At 42.4% G+C, this 15,628-nt stretch overlaps 1 long non-coding RNA gene across 1 annotated transcript in view; it reads left to right on the plus strand.

Moving 5' to 3' along the window:
- Positions 1–15,628, plus strand: part of LOC307175942 — a 67,520-nt gene that overhangs the window by 32,701 nt on the left and 19,191 nt on the right. Inside the window, exon 3 of the long non-coding RNA XR_013824560.1 lies at positions 6,965–7,133. This is a non-coding gene — a long non-coding RNA (uncharacterized lncRNA). The remainder of the gene's footprint in view (positions 1–6,964; positions 7,134–15,628) is intronic.

A 15,628-nucleotide genomic window follows, 5' to 3' on the forward strand; every position in this document is an offset into this window, starting at 1 on the left:
AGAAAACATAGCACAAGGAACAGAAAGAAATTCCTCACAGTATGGCATTAGACGGTTTTTGAAGTTATTGTAAATTGTGTATTTTTTGTATATTTCATTTTATAATTGCTTGTTGCTACTATGTAACAGTACAGGGTTAAGCATTAAAAAACTGTTTCTTGGCCTTAAAAAAACCAAACAAAAAACCTGAGGAAATAGAATAGGCCCCTCCCACTGAATGGCCAACAACCCTCTGTCCTTGGCTTCAGAGTTACAGAAGTGTGAAGCAGCGTCCTGTGAGCTGAAAATACAAACTCCTCACCTGCACCTTCTCGTGGAGGACATAGGAGGTCAGAGAGAGAGGATACATTGGAGCAATCTGGCTCCCAGGGGGTGAGCAGCCCAGGAGGGTTAACGTGGAGATGGGCTCTGGACGATGGAGTTGAGCACAGGGACTCTGGTCTATAGGACACAGGAAGGGATGGGGTAACTGTGGGAGAAACACAGCACCTAAAGGACACTTGAAAGACAGCCTATTCATACCATTACTTGTCAGCCTCGTTCTAGGTCCTGTGTGGGTGATTACTGTTCAGCATCATGAATGAACTCACGTACGGTGCACGTATTGCTCCAAAGATATCACACAGTGACCACCTATGATGCTAAACACTTCCTGTGAATTTATTTGACCAATAAATAAATAAATGTCACAAAACTGTGGTGTGTCTATAAAGACTATAGAGAAAGGTGTTAAGTGCCAGTGGTTCTACTGAACCCATCAAACAGGAACGCTTTGGGGACTTCCCTGGTGGTCCAGTGGTTAAGACTCCGCACTCCCAAAGCAGGTGACCCGGGTTCAATCCCTGGTCAGGGAACTAGATCCCACTTGCTGCAACCAAATAGCCCACATGCAGCAACGAAGATCCCGCGTGCCGCAACTAAGACCCACAGCAGCCAAATAAATAAATAAATATTTAAAAAAAAAAAAAAGGAACCCTTTGAAGAAGTCACCAAGATGGGACCCTGCATTGAAACAGACTTCAGTGACTTCCCTGGTGGTGCAGTGGTTAAGAATCCGCCTGCCAATGTAGGGGACACGGGGTTCTATCGCTGGTCCGGGAAGATCCCACATGCCGCGGAGCAGCTAAGCCCGTGCACCACGACTACTGAGCCTGCGCTCTAGAGCCCACGTGCCACAACTACTGAGCCCGCGTGCCACAATTACTGAAGCCCGCGCACCTAGAGCCCGTGCTCCGCAACAAGAGAAGCCACCGCAGTGAGAAGCCCGCGCACCGCAAGGAAGAGCAGCCCCCGCTTACCGCAACTAGAGAAAGCCCGCGCGCAGCAACAAAGACCCAATGCAGCCAAAAAATTTTTAATTAAAAAAAAACAGGCTTCATAAACCATATCTGAACAAAATGTACTTGAGATGTGGCACATTTGGGGCAATAAACAAAATGAAATGAGAACAGGGAAATGTTTCCCATACAATTCTGGTGGTGCATTCAGTCACTCCCTTTCTTCCAATGTTATTTTTCTCGTTAAAATCCGATCTATGGCACAGTTCAAGTTCTCTCCCATCCAACAGTAACACCTGGGAAGCAATAAGCCGCAGGTACCCTGGGGGACACCAAGTGAAGACTCTCAGGGCTCCAAGCTCCATGTGACACTGCAGTCAACAAGACTTGTCAGCCGCTGATGGCACAAATCGGACACGCTGCCCGGTGGGGCTGGGTGAAATATGTGGACAATACCTATAAGAGTGTTGGAACTGAGTCATACCATTTTTGCCTGTTTTATGGGGAAAAAATAAAAACAATTCAAAAATTGGGCTTGAGGGGAAATCACTTCTTCCCTGGACATCTGCAAGCCTGGGTGGCAGCTCAAACTATTCTAATTGTTCAGCTAAATCTGGTTTGCTCCCAGTGAGACAAAGCCTTTTAAATTCAACAATGTTCTTGCCTGAAAGCTCAAAAACTAATCATCTTTTTCATGCTGTTGCCAATAGCTTTAGTGTTTTGTCAGAAGTGCATCCTTCTTCCAACAGAAATCTGCCAACAAACACACAAACAACCCTAAATGATTGAAGAGCTTCATTTCATCCTTATTTAAGTACCACAGGAAAAAAGTCTTCAATTTTTAAAATATACTTATGAGAAACTCATCTATCTGATGAGTGAAATTAACTTTCTTCCCCTGAAAATTCTTGTTGAAAGTTAGTTAATTCTGGGCTCAGTACTGAACTTTTGGGGGGAATTTCCCACGCTTCTCCCTGGCTGTGTTGTCCTTGTGCAGCACTTGCTCGCCTGGGGCAGAAATGGAGAAAGAAGACAGCTGGGGCGCTGGGGCCTCGGCCTTTAGAGGAGCAGAGGGGACTAAAGGGCCCCTCTTGTCTGGAGGGCTCCCTCCCCCGCGCTGTGCTCCCAAAACTCAGATCCCGAAACCAGAACCTGCCATGCCGTTCTTCAGTTTGACTGCACGCGCACACGCGCGCACACACACACACACGCACACTTTGGCAAATACAAGCACATCCCTTGACTACTCACTAGGTCTACTTAGGTAGCAATGAATGTTGACGTTTCTTCCTGTTTTGCAGTTACATGTGCCTATAGCCCAAAAGCCAGTGTGACGATGAAGGAGAGCAGTCATTCTAAGGTGTATTCTGAGTTCATCATTAATCATTATTTCTCTCCCTGGCGTTTCCCAGCATCTCTCCCTCTGTTCACTCCCTTCTCAGATATCTTCACCAAAATACCCCTTATAAAGGGCTTAACTTGAACACGATTGTAGTTTTTAGAAAATCATCTCCTCTGTAAACTCATCCCAGTTCATAGTTTTTCACCAGTTGAATGATTTTTGACTATTAACAAAACAAAAACAAAGCACAAACAAAACAAAACAAAGCCCCTTTAACCACATCAGTAGAAACCCACAGGAATTAAGTCTTACTACACCATGAATCAAAAGCAGACTGTGGGCTTCCCTGGTGGCGCAGTGGTTGAGAGTCCGCCTGCCGATGCAGGGGACACGGGTTCGTGCCCCGGTCTGGGAAGGTCCCACATCCTGCGGAGCGGCTGCGCCCGTGAGCCATGGCCGCTGAGCCTGCGCGTCCGGAGCCTGTGCTCCACAACGGGAGAGGCCGCAACAGTGAGAGGCCCCCATACTGCAAAAAAAAAAAAAAAAAAGCAGATTGGGACAAGCTGAGTTCCTCCAAAAACAAGAGCGTGTGATGCTGTTGAATTATTTCAGTGCACCAATCACCCAGATTCAGTTTCATACCAAATAAATTTTTCTACTACCTCAATATTTATCTAAACATGTTCTAATCCAAACTCTTCTTGTGTTAACAAAAATTCAGCTGAGTAAATTGAAGATTCTAATGGGCTTTATTAAACAATTCATGAATCAGGCAGCATTCCATCCAGCAAGTAGAGAGGAGCTCCAAGGAGCTGCACAAAATGAAAGTCTTTTATAGGCAGAAGGCGGCAAAGAGCGCACTGTTTCAGGTTTAGGGAACCTACCTACAGGGGATAAAAGGGGACTATGTGGCAGATACCTCATTGGTGCTGACCTGAAAATTCAAGACTGACCAGTTGAGACTACAGTCCTGGGGGAGGTTGTAACTGCGGTTAGGTTAGGTGTTAAGTCTTGGTTTGCTGATGTGACGCTGAGCACAGGTCACTCTACTTAGGGCCTGTCATGTCTTTTTTAACAATTATCTTTCATTAAAACAGCTTCCCACCCACTTCTGGTAACCATATTGCTGTTATTCTGTTCAACTAAGATAAAAATATTGTAAATATCTTACTTTTCCTTCATATTCAATTTTTTGTCCTAATTTTTTTTCTTTTTTGAAAATGCCTTATTTACCTCTATCTTCGTTTCAGTCCCTTTTTCTCTGTAAGATTATATTACTGGAATAGTTTTCCAGTGGGCTACCCTGATCCCAGATTGCATCCAGTGTGCCCCCCAAAAAAACCCCAAAACTACAACTCTGTGTTCTTTTTTTAATACATTTATTTTTATTTATTTATTTTTGGCTGGGTTGAGTCTTTGTTACTGCACATGGGGTTTCTCTAGTTGCGGTGAGCAGGGGCTAATCTTCGTTGTGATGTGTGGGCTTCTCATTGCAGTGGCTTCTCTTGTTGTGGAGCGCAGGCTCTAGGCACAAGGGCTTCAGTAGTTGCAGTACACGGGCTCAGTAGTTGCAGCACACGGGCTTAGTTTCTCCACGGCATGTGGGATCTTCCCGGACCAGGGATCGAACCCGTGTCCCCTGCATTGGCAGGCAGATTCTTAACCACTGTGCCACCAGGGAAGTCCCAACTCTATGTTCTGAATGTCACATTTCTAACCCCAAAATGAGTCCCATTATTTATTGGATTAAATCTAAAATACTCAGCTTGACCTTTGGGGAGCTTTCGTAATACACTCCCCCTTCCTTTCTGTCCATTGTTCACACTGGTCTTTAGATTTCATCTGACCTGACAAGAAATGCCAATCAGGGAATTCCCTGACAATCCAGTGGTTAGGACTCTGTGCTTTCACTGCTGAGGGTGTGGGTTCAATCCCTGGTCAGGGAACTAAGAACCCACAAGCCACGCAATGTGGCCAAAAAAAAAAAAAAAAAAAAGAGATGCCAGTCATCCTTTTAAGCATATGTCATACTCAATGTCATCTCTGTGCCAACATTCACTATAACCTATTGTTTAGAGAGCTGCCTCTCCTTAAAGGGCCACGTAGCTCCACCAGTAACTGTGATAAGCTTTCTTGAACATTTTAGAGCTCTGAAAGTAATTTGTGGAGCAGATCACACACCTGTGCCTCTAATTATTCTTACATTCTAACTTAAATATTGACTTCTCTTTGCATTAAATTTGTAAGTTCTTTGGGACAGGTCTGTTTCTTAATGAGAAGTAAGATAAACATGCAAAGAAAACAATAACCTTCCTATCTAACAGCCATAACCTACTATAAAATGTAATAGGAAAAGAATCCCATTTATTTAGCAAAACAGGAGTATACCTAGGAATGTAACTAAAAGTAAGCATGCAGGCCATTATAAAGAAAGCTTTATTGAAGTACAGCAAAGAAAACCAGGAAAAATAGCGAGAGACAGGCCATTATTATTACAGGAGGCACAATACTCTAAAAAGTCAATGCTTTTTTTTTTTTTTTTTAGTTGCGCAGCTTGTGAGATTTTAGTTCCCCGACCAGGGATCAAACCTGGGCCCATCAGCAGTGAGAGTGTGGAGTCCTAACCACTGGACCGCCAGGGAATTCCCAAAAAGTCAATGCTTCCAACAAATTAATCTCTCAGCCTAGAGACTCCCAAAAGTCTCCATATTTTGACATGCTGTTTCTAGCTCATTAAGAAAATAAAGCAAATGGCAAGAACAGCCTGAATCCTTTTCTGGAAAAAAAATCATAATATAAATGAACTTGCTATAGCAGATAAATATTTAATAATTATTCAATAATTAAAACAGCGTTGTCTTGGAATAGCAATAGGAAAACAAGAAAAATGAGTCAAGAAGCAGAATTAGGCATAATATTATAAAATATAATAAAGTAGCATTTCAAATTGATAAAGAAAAGATGGGCTGTTTAATGTACGGCTGAGTAAACAACTTATACTAAATATAAAAATAAATATCAGATTAAAATCTAAACATTAAAAAACAAAACTAACACTTCAACCTTTTGAAATTATGGTAGTGGCAAAAACAAATTTGAAAAGGACTGCACGTTCGTCATGAACGAAACAGTTTATAAAGTATAGTGTAACGGTATGCCACAGCCTTCACCACCAGAAGGAGTAAGGTACGTTTATTTGTACTGACATTTAAAGTTTCCAAGAAACTAAAAAGAATAAGGTAGACTTATTTGTACTGACATTTAAAGTTTCTAAGACATACTGCTGCATGGAAAAGCCAGTGAAATGAACGGACATGAACCTCAATCTCATTTATGATTCTATAATGAGACCCAGGGATCGTTTAAATGCACAGTGAATGAGCGAGGCTGTTAGGGTGCTGGGCAATAATAGTGAACACTGGTTGCCCAGGGAGGGGAGGAGGGGTGGGTGTGTAGCCAGGAGATGGAAAAGTAGAGAAGACCTTCATGTTTCACTGCAAGTTCCTCTGCAGAGTTTAAAACTGTGACATGATAAAAAGGAGAAATATGTGTAATTAATTCATACCAAAGGAATACAGGAAAAGCGCCATTGTCTTTTAGTAGAGATGGCATTCCTAAAAACATGCAAACCTTTAAGAGGAAAACACGTTGGATAACCAACAAGGTCCTACTGTATAGCACAGGGAATTATAATTAATATCCTGGGGTAAACCAGAATGGAAAAGCATACAAAAATGAATGTATATATACGTATAACTGAATCACTTTGCTGTACAGCAGAAATTAACACAACATTGGTAATCAAGTATACTTCAATTAAAAAAAAAACAAACGAGGGACTTCCCTGGTGGTCCACTGTTAAAGACTCCACGCTTCCACTGCAGGGGGTACAGGTTCAATCCCTGGTTGGGGAACTATTCTCCTACATGCCTCATGGTGTGGCCAAAAACTGTAAATAAATAAAAATAAAGGAAAATGCTGTCAGATTTGATCACATAGGAATGTAAAGTCTTTCTAGGTCAAAAAAAGAAAACACACACAAACAAAGTTAAAACACAAGTTGTACCTGCCTGACAGAAGTATTTTAAAATGTATAACAGATGAAGGATAGTCATAATATATGAAGAATTATTATGAACAAGAAAAAGATAAACTATCCCATAGAGAAATGGGCATCTGATAGAAAAGACAATTAACAAGACACAATCACAAAATTACAGGTGGAACATACAAAAAGATGTTCAACCTGTCTAGTTATAAGAGAAATGCATGTGGTTATTTTTGTTTGTTTGTTTGTTTTTTGCGGTACGCGGACCTCTCACTGTTGTGGCCTCTCCCGTTGCAGAGCACAGGCTCCGGACGCGCAGGCTCAGTGGCCATGGCTCACGGGCCCAGCCGCTCCGCGGCATGTGAGATCTTCCCGGACCGGGGCACGAACCCCTGTTCCCTGCATCGGCAGACGGGCTCTCAACCACTGCGCCATCAGGGAAGCCCGAGAAATGCATATTAAAATGGTAAGTTTGCCCATCAAATATATAAGAATTTTAAAAACTATTGATAATATTCAAACTCAGTGAGAGCTGAGGTTAGCAGTCACTCTCAAAAGTGCTTCTTGTGAGTATAAATTAATATTATCGTGTATATGCTGGCAAGTAATTGGAGACAACCTAAATGTTCACTGACAATGTGATGGTTAAACAAGTAACTAGGGGATGGTGCAGTCAGTGAAAAGGACAACTATAGGCATCGAAAGATCTTCATGTTACATTGCTAACTGAAAAACAAATCACAGGAAAATGTGTGTATAGATTGAGTGTCAATCTATACTCAATCTATACATAGTGTTATGGGCTGAATTGTGTCCCCCAGACTCATATGTTGAAGCCCTACCCCAAAAACATCAGAATGAGACTGTATTTGGAGACAGGGCCTTTAAAGAGGTGATTAAGTTAAAACAAGGCTGCTAGTGTGGGCCCCAATCCAATCTGACCAGTGTCCTTATAAGAACAGGTAATTTGGACACACAAAGAGATACAGGGGAGAAAAGACCATATGAGGACATGGCAAGAAGATGGCCGTCTTCTTGCCATGGAGAAGAGACCTCAAGAGAAACCAAACTTGCTGACACCTTGATTTTGGATGTCCAGCCTCCAGAACTGTGAGAAAATACAGTTCTGTTGTTTAAGCCCCCCAGTCTGTGGTGCTGTGTTATGGAGCTGCTGCAGAGTAATACTAATAGTAAAGATTTTAGGAAGGTACATACCCAGTGGAAAATAGAGGTTGCTTCTGAAGCTCTGGAATAAGAAGGGGGAAAGGAAAGAGATTGAAAAGTATATATATATATATATATATAGTTTACATATGCTTTCATGTTGCTAGAAATGTTTAGAGCGGTTATTTCTTTTGTAGTCTTTTTTAAATTGAAGTATAGTTGATTTACAGTGTTGTGTTAATTTCTGCTGTACAGCAAAGAGACTCAGTTATACACATGCAGACATTCCTTTTCATATTCCTTTCCCTTATGGTGTATCACAGGATACTGAACATAGTTCCCTGTGCTCTACAGTAGGACCTTGTTGTTTATCCATTCTATATATAAAAGCTTACATCTACTAACCCCAAACTCCCACTCTATCCCTCCCGTCTTTCATAATTAAAAAAGAAAAAAAAAAAAAGGATCACTCTGGCGAGTTGGGGAACATTTGTTGATGACACACAAAGCAATACTTTAACCCATTACACAATGTTCTAAACAGAATAGATGCAGACAGTATGTTTTGAGTTTAGTTATACAGGAATGTCATAAAGTTTATATATGGAGTATGTATTTTTGAAAAGACTTAAAATATCAGGTCTATTTTCAGAAGGTACATTTTCAGAAAAAGAAACCTCACAGCCAGTGTAATTTTAAGTCCAAAGACTGTTCATTTTCCTTGCGGCATCTCCGTTACTGCACCAAGCCACCACCACATTTTGCTAAATCTAAGTTATTCCAAATTAAATAAACAACACAGAGACAAAGTCAGAAACATTTCCACCCCAGAGAGGGCAGCAGAGTCCACAGCAAAGCTCTCTGGCTCGACCCTCCGCGGCCACGGATACTACCTGCCGGACGCAGATTCTGACAGGTTGTCTTACCCAACAGCTGGCTTCAAGAACTTGCTTTACGCTCAGGTCACTGAAGGACAGATTCAAGAAAAAGAAGCAAAGGGATGAGGAAGTCGCCCCGTCTCCCAATTCTGAAACTTAAAATTGTCGGCTAGAAGCGTAAAAACTCTACCATCAAAGTGTTCTCTAGCTGGACCGTGTTTTAACCCGGCTCCACCATCCACACTCTGCCATCCGCATCCCGCCCATCCCTGGGATTAGGGTTTGGATCCATATCGTGACATATTTGTTAACCTGGATCTTATTATGTGATTTTTGCCAGAGAAGAGTCTGCCCTGAGAGGAATGATGTTGGAGGCTCCAAGCAGAGGAACTACGTACCTAGAATTGAGCTGTAAAATGACGCTCTGGTTGCTGTGTTGGTGACAGACAAAGGAGGTGGGGGGCAAGCAGGCAGAAGAGTTAAGCATCTATTAGAATAGTCTAATGAAGAAGACGGTGGTGACTTAGACCAGAGCATAGGAGGGGAGAGGTGAGAAGCAGTCAGATTCTGGATCTTTTGAAGGTGGAGCCAAGAGAGTTTCCTGATGATTGGATTTGAGGGGTGAGAGTAAAAGAAAAGAATCAAGGGTAAGTTGGAGTTTGGTCAAAGACAAATGGAAGATTAAGTTGTTGCATGCAGGGGTCTTGGAGAATCAAGAGTATGTTTGGGGGCCTTCCCTGGAGGTCCAGTGGTTAAGACTCTGCTCTTACACTGCAGGGGGGCACAGGTTTGATCCCTGGTCTGGGAACTAAGATCCTGCAAGCCACACAGTGTGGCCAAAAAAAAAAAAAAAAAAAAAAAGCGTGTGTTTGGGCATATTTTGGAGATTTCCCATAGAACACTGGATATATGATTAGAGTTTAGAACCAAGGTCTGAGCTGGACACACAGATTTGGGAGTGGAGGCTGTAGAGTCGGTGTCTGATGCCAATGAGTTGGGTGTGACAGAGGTGAGGTCCAAGGTCAGAGAGACGAGGAGGGACAGCAGGAGAGATGAGAGGAGGGAGAGCGTGACACCCTAGAAACCCAGATGAGGAAGAGGCTTTGAAGAAGGGAGGTGACCAAGCAGCCTTGTCCACTGTTAGAGCAGGACGGGACAGGGAAGGGCCATTGGTTTCCCGTGCTGCAGTCACTGGGCACCGTGATAAATGCGGTCTCCAGGCCGTGGTGGTGCAAAGCACTATTGTAGGATGACGAAGCACACTGCAATGCAATGTTTACATCACAGGATGAAGCACATTAGTTGATAATACTATCTGGAATCAGATTACTACCAGATTTCTGGTAATATATTGATACGAATCTATGTCGATGTGATAAAGAAGAGGTACATATACATTGAAATATTTTTAATTAACTTGAGAGGAAACCATGGAGCCATCGATAAAAACCACAGAATCTTGCCAAAAGTTTATTTTTATCTTAGGAAAAAACCTCCTTCCTATTAAACCTTTACCAAATCCACGAAAGAGCGCAAAATTGGCTGGCTGGTAACTAACCTCTCAGCGATATTAGGTACAATTAGCAAATGCTCTGAAATAGATGCAGGACCTGGGAGGAGAAGCAATAGCTCTGAATAATCTCCAAACTGAATAATCAGCAAGCATTACAAAGCACCTGTAGTCCAGAGAAAGGTGGCCTGCAGATCCCAAGGCCTGTATTTCTGCATCACCTTTGCCAGGAGCAAGCCGCCTGAACTCTGACAGGCTACTGGCCCTTCTGGGCCTCCAATTCTTCACCTATAAAATGAGTGGGTCCGAACAGAACCTCCAATTCTAAAACGCCATAAGCCTGTACCAGCATAAAAACATTGGTGTCATTCAGAGCAATCTTTGAGGGTATATAGGAGTGAACTCCATTCTTCTATATGTATTTTTAAACTCAGAAGATCATTCTCGGATTCAAACTTGACACTACTGATAGCTTTCTTTCCCAGTACCCTATTCTCTATGCAAATGGACTGACTCAAGGACGCATTGAACTGCGATGACGCAGTTGAGTTGCAACATGCAGGGAAGACTCAAATATTTACACCTTTCTCTTCCTCCCCAGAACCAGTAAATTCAGAAGGTTTAGTAATAATGAAGGATTATTGCACCCAACAGTCGTGAGCATGGAAATGGTGACGCTGTCCCCACGGGGTCTTCAGGGGCTATAGCACCAAATGAAATGTTTAGTTTGCTTTTCCAGCAAAGAGATCCTGAAATAATATTTCAAGCTTTGCCTATTGATGTAGCAGAACTGAAAGAAAAATCAAATCAAAATGAAACAAAAAACTCATTATAGATGAAGGGCAAGGGTTAGATGAAGGTATCTTTGCCTTCCAGAAGTAAGTTACAAAATGCAGATGCATGGTTTGTAAACATTTACTTTTCTCATGAAATAGAATCAAGAAAATCATACCTAACAGAAATGCAGATCAGCACTCTAGGACAAGAAAAATCTGAAGAAAGAACACTGTTGGCTTTCAAGTCTCATTGGATGTCAGAAGATATTTATTAGCAAAAATAACAAACCAGGGCTTCCCTGGTGGCGCAGTGGTTGAGAGTCCGCCTGCCGATGCAGGGGACACGGGTTTGTGCCCCGGTCCGGGAAGATCCCACATGCCGCGGGGCGGCTGGGCCCGTGAGCCATGGCCGCTGAGCCTGCGTGTCCGGAGCCTGTGCTCCGCAACGGGAGAGGCCACAGCAGTGAGAGGCCCGCATACCGCAAAAAAAAAAAAAAAGGAAAGAAAACCACTACTTTGCCTAGCATTTTAAAAATATAGCTTAACGAGACTGAAAGGCAGGTCACCTTGCCCACTCCCTGCCGGGCACCCATAAAGTGTTCAGATTCCATCGTGAACAAAATAGGAAGTGGTGGGTGTGCTTCAGTCGGGGTAGGACATGACTCTCATCAACAACACATGTATCGTCTGGTTATAGATGGCTAGTTAAAACTCCTAACATTTCTATGCCCTTTTAAAAAAAAATTTATTTTTGGCTGCATTGGACGTTCTTTGCTGCATGCGGACTTTCTCTAGTTGCAGTGAGCGAGGTCTACACTTGGTTGCAGTGCACGGGCTTCTCATTGCAGTGGCTTCTCTTGTTGCAGAGCACAGGCTCTAGGCACGCGGGCTTCAGTAGTTGTGGCATGCAGGCTCAGTAGTTGTGGTGCATGGCCTTAGTTGCTCTGCAGCATGTGGGATCTTCCCAGACCAGGGCTCGAACCTGTGTCCCCTGCATTGGCAGGCGGATTCTTAACCCCTGTGCCCCCAAGGAAGCCCTGAGCCCCCAGGGAAGCCCTCTGTGCCATTTTTAATTAGAGTAAACTTCATAGACATTACCTTGCTTAAACATTCATTCAGAACAACCACGTGTGTTGAGAGTTTGCTATGTTCTAGCCCCTCATAAGGCACTGGTATGTATATGTACAATGGAATCTTACTCAGCCCTAAAAAAGAAATTCTGCCGTTTGTGACAACATGGATGGACCCAGAGAACATCATGCTAAATGAAATAAGTCAGACAGAGAAGACAAACACCGTATGATCTCACTTAATGTGGAATGTAAGACAACGACAGCAATAAAATGAACTCATAGATACAGAAAACAGATTGCTGGTTGCCAGAGGTGGGGGTGGGGAGCTGAAATGGGCGAAGGTGGTCAAGAGGTACAACGTTTCAGTTATAAAATAGATAAGGCCTGGGAATGTAATGTACAGCTTGTCGAGGATAGTTAACAATACTGTATTGTATATTTGAAAGTTGCTAAGGGAATAGACCTTAAAAGTCCTCATTACAAGAAAAAACAATTGTACTTGTGTAGTGTTGGGTGTTAACTAGAAATACTGTGGTGATAATTCATAATGTATACAAATATTTTTATCACTACGTCATTCACCTGAAATTAATATGTTATATATCAACTGGATATCAATTTAAAAATTAAAAAGACAGTTTAAAAGAAAAGAAAAAGATTGGAAGGAAAATCAGAGAAGGGGATGAGAGCTGGCAGTCTCGGGGGAAGGAATGAACGCCCACCTGTACTGATTCCTAGACTAGTGGGATGGTCCAGAGGGAGTTTGCAAGGTAAATTATAAACGATACAGCAAGTGTGGGAGAGTGTAAATATTTTGTTCTCTATTAGCACAACCCTGAAAAACAAATTTTCTCTACATTTGATTACAGAAACTTCTCCTCTCAAAAATCGCTATATACAAATAACCAGAGGGAATGGAAAGAAACTAATTTTTTAAGAGCAATCAATCACTCGTTGTATTACTTCTTTCATTCATAACCACACAGTGAGCACTGAGCACAGCTCTGTTCTCTGTGCTCGGATGCTAAAGTGGATAAACACGAATTCTAGAATGCAGTGGAGCCGAGGGGCGTGAATCACTCAGAGCAGAAGGGCAGTGGCCTGAGACGGGCACGCACCTTCCTGGGGTGCAGGTCACCTGGAGGACTAGAAGAGGGCCCAGGGGGTCGAGCCCAGGACCTCGGGGCAGAGACTGCGGCTGGAGAGCCCCCTGCACTTAGGGCGGGGGGCCGCCCAGCAGAAGGCACAGCATCCACCCGGGCTGGACTTTGGGAAATCAAGCTGACACAAGCGTCAGGAGGACAGAGGAAGACCGGCACAAATACACTGTGGTGGTTCAAGCTGCGAACCTCAGGAAGATAGAGCCCCTGCCCACCTCCAGAGGGGTCTGAGCTGACACAGGAAGCTCCGAGCTGGATCTCACTGTGCCCAGCGGAGAAGCACCTGCTGTCCAGACACAGCGGCGAAGGCTTATAGCTCTTATATTTGGTGTTCTCCAGACACTAGTAAATTTATATATTTGTGTATAAAGAAATACATGTATCTTTCTATCCTTTTTTTCCTACAAGACTTGAACCATTCTCTGCATACTGTATTTTTAAAAATTAATTAATTTACTTTTGGCTGTGTTGGGTATTCGCTGCTGTGCACGGGCTTTTCTCTAGTTGCGGCGAGTGGGGGCTACTCTTCATTGCAGTGTGCAGGTTTCTCACTGCAGTGGCTTCTCTTGTTGCTGAACATGGACTCTAGGCATGTGAGGTTCAGTAGTTGTGGCATGTGGGCTCAGTAGTTGTGGCTCACGGGTTCTAGAGTGCAGGCTCAGTAGTTGTGGCACACAGGCTTAGTTGCTCCACGGCATGTGAGATCTTCCTGGACCAGGGCTCTAACCTGTGTCCCCTGCATTGGCAGACAGATTCTTAACCACTGCACCACCATGGAAGCCCCTGCATACCATCCTATAATTTTGGGTTTTTTTTTAACTTAACGTGTCCTAAAACTTTTTCCATCTCAAAAATATAAATTTATGCCATAATATAACAGCTGTATTATATTACATGATATACCTGGATCAAAATTTTCCTGATTATTCATCTATTGTGAGGAATACAAGTTGTTGTTTTCTATTTTCACTCTCATAAACAAAGACATGATGAAAAACCTTGCAGTTTTCCCATTATTTCCTAAGATTAAATTCCTAGGATTGAATTTACCCTGGATCAAAGGATGTTTACTTTTGAAATTTTGATACATGTTCATATTGCTCCCTGGAAAGGTCGATCCAATCTTCACTCTCACCAATAGCATGAGATTTCCCATAAAATCATCTTGGATGCTTAATGAAACACTCCCACCTTGAGATACTAACACCTGCTATGTCACACATACACAAGTGTATCAGTTTTCTTCTCAGATCATTCATTTATCATTTTTTTGATATGGTCTAAACATATACGTAACGTTTTGATTAAAAGCAATTTTCCAGTGTAAAAATCTATACACAGACCAGAGGGCAGACAGCAGAAGCAGGAAATACAATTCTGCAGCCTGTGGAAGGAAAACCACATTCACAGAAAGATAGACAAAATGAAAAGGCAGAGGACTTTGTACCAGATGAAGGAACAAGATAAAACCCCAGAAAAACAACTAAATGAAGTGGAGATAGGCAACCTTCCAGAAAAAGGATTCAGAATAATGATAGTGAAGATGATCCAGGACCTCGGAAAAAGAATGGAGGCAAAGATCGAGCAGATGCAAGAAATGTTTAACAAAGACCTAGAAGAATTAAAGCATAAACAAACAGAGGTGAACAATACAATAACTGAAATGAAAACTACACTAGAAGGAATCAATAGCAGAATAACTGAGGCAGAATAATGGATAAGTGACCTGGAAGACAGAATGGTGGAATTCACTGCTGAAAAACAGAATAAAGAAAAAAGAATGAGAAGAAATGAAGACAGCCTAAGAGACCTCTGGGACAATATTAAATGCAAAAACATTCGCATTATAGGGGTCCCAGAAGGAGAAGAGAGAGAGGAAGAACCTGAGAAAATATTTGAAGAGATTATAGTTGAAAACTTCCCTAACATGGGAAAGGAAATAGCCAACCAAATCCAGGAAATGCAGAGAGTCCCAGGCAGGATAAACCCAAGGAGAAACATGCCGAGACACATAGTAATCAAATTGACAAAAAACTAAAGACAAAGAGAAATTATTGAAAGCAACAAGGGAAAACTGACAAATAACATACGAGGGAACTCCCATAAGGTTAACAGCTGATTCCTCAGCAGAAACTGTACAAGCCAGAAGGGAGCAGCATGATATATCTACAGTGATGAAAGGGAAGAACCTACAACCAAGATTACTCTACCTGGCAAGGATCCCATTCAGATTTGACGGAGAAATCCAAAGCTTTATAGACAAGCAAAAGCTAAGAGAATTCAGCACTAGCAAACCAGCTCTACAACAAATGTTAAAAAACTTCTAAGTGGGAAACACAAGAGAAGAAAAGGACCTACAAAAACAAACCCATAACAATTCAGAAAACGGTAATAGGAACA

Source organism: Stenella coeruleoalba (genome assembly GCF_951394435.1).
Source record: "Stenella coeruleoalba genome assembly, chromosome: 17".
In the NCBI taxonomy this organism is placed as follows: Eukaryota; Metazoa; Chordata; class Mammalia; order Artiodactyla; family Delphinidae; genus Stenella; species Stenella coeruleoalba.